This window comes from Rattus norvegicus, chromosome 5 (assembly GCF_036323735.1).
Source record: "Rattus norvegicus strain BN/NHsdMcwi chromosome 5, GRCr8, whole genome shotgun sequence".
NCBI classification, from domain to species: Eukaryota; Metazoa; Chordata; class Mammalia; order Rodentia; family Muridae; genus Rattus; species Rattus norvegicus.
In genome coordinates this window covers 146,911,988-146,915,714 of record NC_086023.1, presented here as the reverse complement: position 1 = coordinate 146,915,714, position 3,727 = coordinate 146,911,988, and positions in this window count along the sequence as shown.

Genomic DNA, 3,727 nt, shown 5'->3' with positions numbered 1-3,727 from the left:
TCCTGTCCTGGGTGGACGTGTGAGAATGCAACTCTATGATGTGAGAGCAGGGTGACTGTGTCAGGTGTGAATGTCCTAAGGCGAAGTGGGTGCTGGCTGGAGCGACTACGGAGCAGGTGCATCACCATGAGTGAGTGCCATTGTGAGCCTGGGGGTGGAGGGGGGCGCCGTGTGCCAGCGTGGCAGCTGAGAGGTAGGGGTAGGGGTGTTGAAGGCGGCTGTATACTCTCTGGAGTGCCTCCTGTGGCTGTGTATTTGCATCTTTTTGTAGACTGCAAAGGGAGGAAGGGAAAAGCCCAGAGCAACCCAATATACCCATGTAAGGTCTATGGAAGAAGAGATTCGGAGGCAGTTGGTCATTTTCTGACTTATCCCTGAAATATTCCAGGGGAGGAGGTTGGCAGAGCCTCCGGCTGCTTGCTGGACAGCTGTTGCCAGTCAGAGAGAAGGAAGGGAGCAAGGGCAGGGCCTGCCAGCCTGCTGTTTACCCCAAGGTGCTAGGCAACAGGCAGCAAGGATGGCAATCACAGGACAGGGACTGCCTCCCCCTTCACCTAAACATACAAAGCCCTGTATACATCCATCCCTTAAGAACATTAATAATAACCTGTAAATACCCAGAGCAGAATCTTTTTTTTTTTTCCCAGAGCTGGGGACCAAACCCAGGGCCTTGAGCTTGCTGGGCAAGCGCTCTACCACTGAGCTAAATCCCCAACCCCCATCCCCAGAGTGGAATCTTAATGTCACCTGCCATGGCTTCTTGCCCTCTCCCTCCCGTCTCTTCTCTCCCTTCCAGTCTCCTCCTCTCCCTTCAAACTTCTCTCCCGCCCATCCTTCCTTCTCATCCAATGACAGGCCTCCTTCTATCCCATACCTGCCCCTCACCTGTATTTTACAAATTCAATGGAGAGAAGGTTCTGGTGAAGTTACCTGAGTTCTGACAGGGACTAGGCAGCTGTCCTTGGGGCAGCGGAATTAGCATCAAAATACAGATAACTCAGGGCAAACCACAACACAGAGTGAGTTCCAGGACAGCCAGGGCTGCACAAAGAAACCCTGTCTAGAAAGAAAGAAGGAAAAAGAAAAGAAAGAAAGAAAAGAAATCTCAAAAAACTCCTAACAACTCAATAGTGTTCATTTGTTTTGTTTTTGCCCTGGTTTGTTTCCTGTTTTTGTTTTTCAAGACAGTGTCTGTGTAGCCTGGACTGTCCTGGAACTGGTTCTGTAGATCAGGCTGGCCTCAAACACAGAGATCCGCCTGCCTCTGCCTCTCCAGTGCTGGGATTAAAGCCTCGTGCTGCCACCATCACCCGGCAGTAGTGTTCATTTGTAATTCCTAACTTTCCTGCATTGTCCACTAGAATGGAAGCCCCAGAGGGGAAGGGACTGTGTAGCTGTGGCATCCTCAGTGCTGCGTCCTCAGAAGCTAACAACGGGCCTGGCATGTAATAGAAATCTCTCTTAGACAGTCTCAGTGTCAGGACACTATGCTGAGCCAGCCTTGCTACTGAATTTAATCCCGGAACCCTCGTAAAGGTGGAAGAAGGGAATCAACTCCACACAAGTTGGCACACATGCCACCGTGCCCACACACACATGTGATATACACACACGTGCACATACAATGAAAACTAACAAATATTGGTTGAATGGAGTGAATGGAGGAAAGACAAGAAGGATGGGCGATTCTATCAAGATCAGTTCAGGCAACGTGTTATCCTGGCTGAATGCCAGGTTCATGCTATCCACCACTGTAGAGTTCCAGTGGACCATGGCAGACAGACAGACAGACAGACAGACAGACAGACACACGCACGCACGCACGCACGCACGCACGCACATGCGTGTCCAGATTGCATCCACCCAGGGGGCGTTCTGTGAGCAAGGTCACGGGACTCAGTCCCTTGGCACACATCGACATTTGGTCTGTGCTGAGTCTGTATCAGAGGAAATGGCTTTCTTGGCACAGGTCTGCAAGAAGTCCATTGTGTAGAATTTGCCAGAACCTTCACCTGGGAGTGCAAGCTCGCATCGAGAACAATGCCTGAGCGCTAGGCTAAGCAATGTAGCCATAGAGACTGACACCCAGGGGCCCAGGGTGGGGAGAGGTCCTTTCTGGGACTGCCTCATGGACAGGGCAGACTGGACCTGGGAAGATAAGAAGAGGATTTTTCTGAGCCAGACCCAGAGGGTGCTTTCAAAAATAAATGTATCCACAAAGTGGAACCCAAGAAGAGGAACACAGCCATTCTCTGCCTAATCCCCCACTCCATCTCTCTGCTGCCCTGCTTGCCCAGGAGCTGATTCCTGCCACAGTCTCACTGAGGGCCTTCTGCCCTCAGTGGTGGAGACAGCAGAATAAGAAGAGAGAGAGGGGGCTGGGGATTTAGCTCAGTGGTAGAGTGCTTACCTAGGAAGCGCAAGGCCCTGGGTTCGGTCCCCAGCTCCGGAAAAAAAAGAACCAAAAAAAAAAAAAAAAAAAAAAAAAAAGAAGAGAGAGAGAGCTGGGTGGTGGTGGCACAGGCCTTTAATCCCAGCACTCTGGAGGCTGAGGCAGGTGGATCTTTGTGAGTTCAATATCAGCCCCTGGGCTACAGAGTGAGTTCCAGGACAGTTGGGGCTATAAAGAGAAACTCTTATCTTGAAGGAAAGAAAGAAAGGGAAGAAAAAAAGAGGAGAGAGTGACTGCAATAGTCCCACACTCTCCTAGCTATTCTGAGAACTGGACCCAAAGCCTGGCACATGCCAGGTCCCACCCCACCACTGAGTTGTAGCCGGAACCTGAGCCATTTATCAGGCTTTTGTCCCACAGTGAGGTCCTCCTGGGCAAGGATCACAGTCCTCTACCAAAGGCTACAGCTAGCGTGTGTCTCATGCATGGATTCGCTATCAGGTTTCCTGGCAAGACCGCCTGCCCTTAACTCCTCTGGCTCAGGGTAGTGTCTGCTGCAAGGCCGTGTCCCTGTAAACACTCCTTTCACGAACCCTCTTCCAGCAAAGGCCTCAGGCGAGTGAGCCTCTTTACTGCTAAAACCCCCAAGACGAGAACTGAATTCTCCAGGGGGCTGGAGAGATGGCTCAGTGGTTAAGAGCACTGACTGCTCTTCCAGAGGTCCTGAGTTCAATTCCCAGCCACCACATGGTGGCTCACAACCATCTGTAATGGGATCTGATGCTCTCTTCTGCTGTGTTTGAAGGCAGCGACAGTGTACTCATGTATATAAATAAATAAATCATTTAAAAACAAAACAAAGCAAAACTGAATTTCAGGAAGCCCTGGCCACAAAGGTTGAGGGGCACCAAACACCCAAATGAGAAGAGTGGGAAGAGAGATATTTAGCTGAGTGATAGTGATATAGACTATAGACTATAAATTATATGTGTGTGTGTGTGTGTGTGTGTGTGTGTGTGTGTGTGTGTATGACCTGGTGCTTAGACCTCAAATTCAATTCTCTCTCTCGCTTTTTTAAAGATTTATTTATTTTATAAATGATGAGTACACTGTAGCTGTCTTCAGACACACCAGAAGAGGGCATCAGATCCCTTACAGATGGTTGTGAGCCACCATGTGGTTGCTGGGAATTGGGATTTAGCTCAGTAGTAGAGCAGTTGCCTAGAAAAACAAGCAAACAGAAAGAACTAGAGATGGGGAGAGAAGGGAAGAGAGGGGAGGGGAGGGGTGGGGAGGGGAGGGGAGGGGAGGGGAGAGGACAGGAGCTGGAGAGAT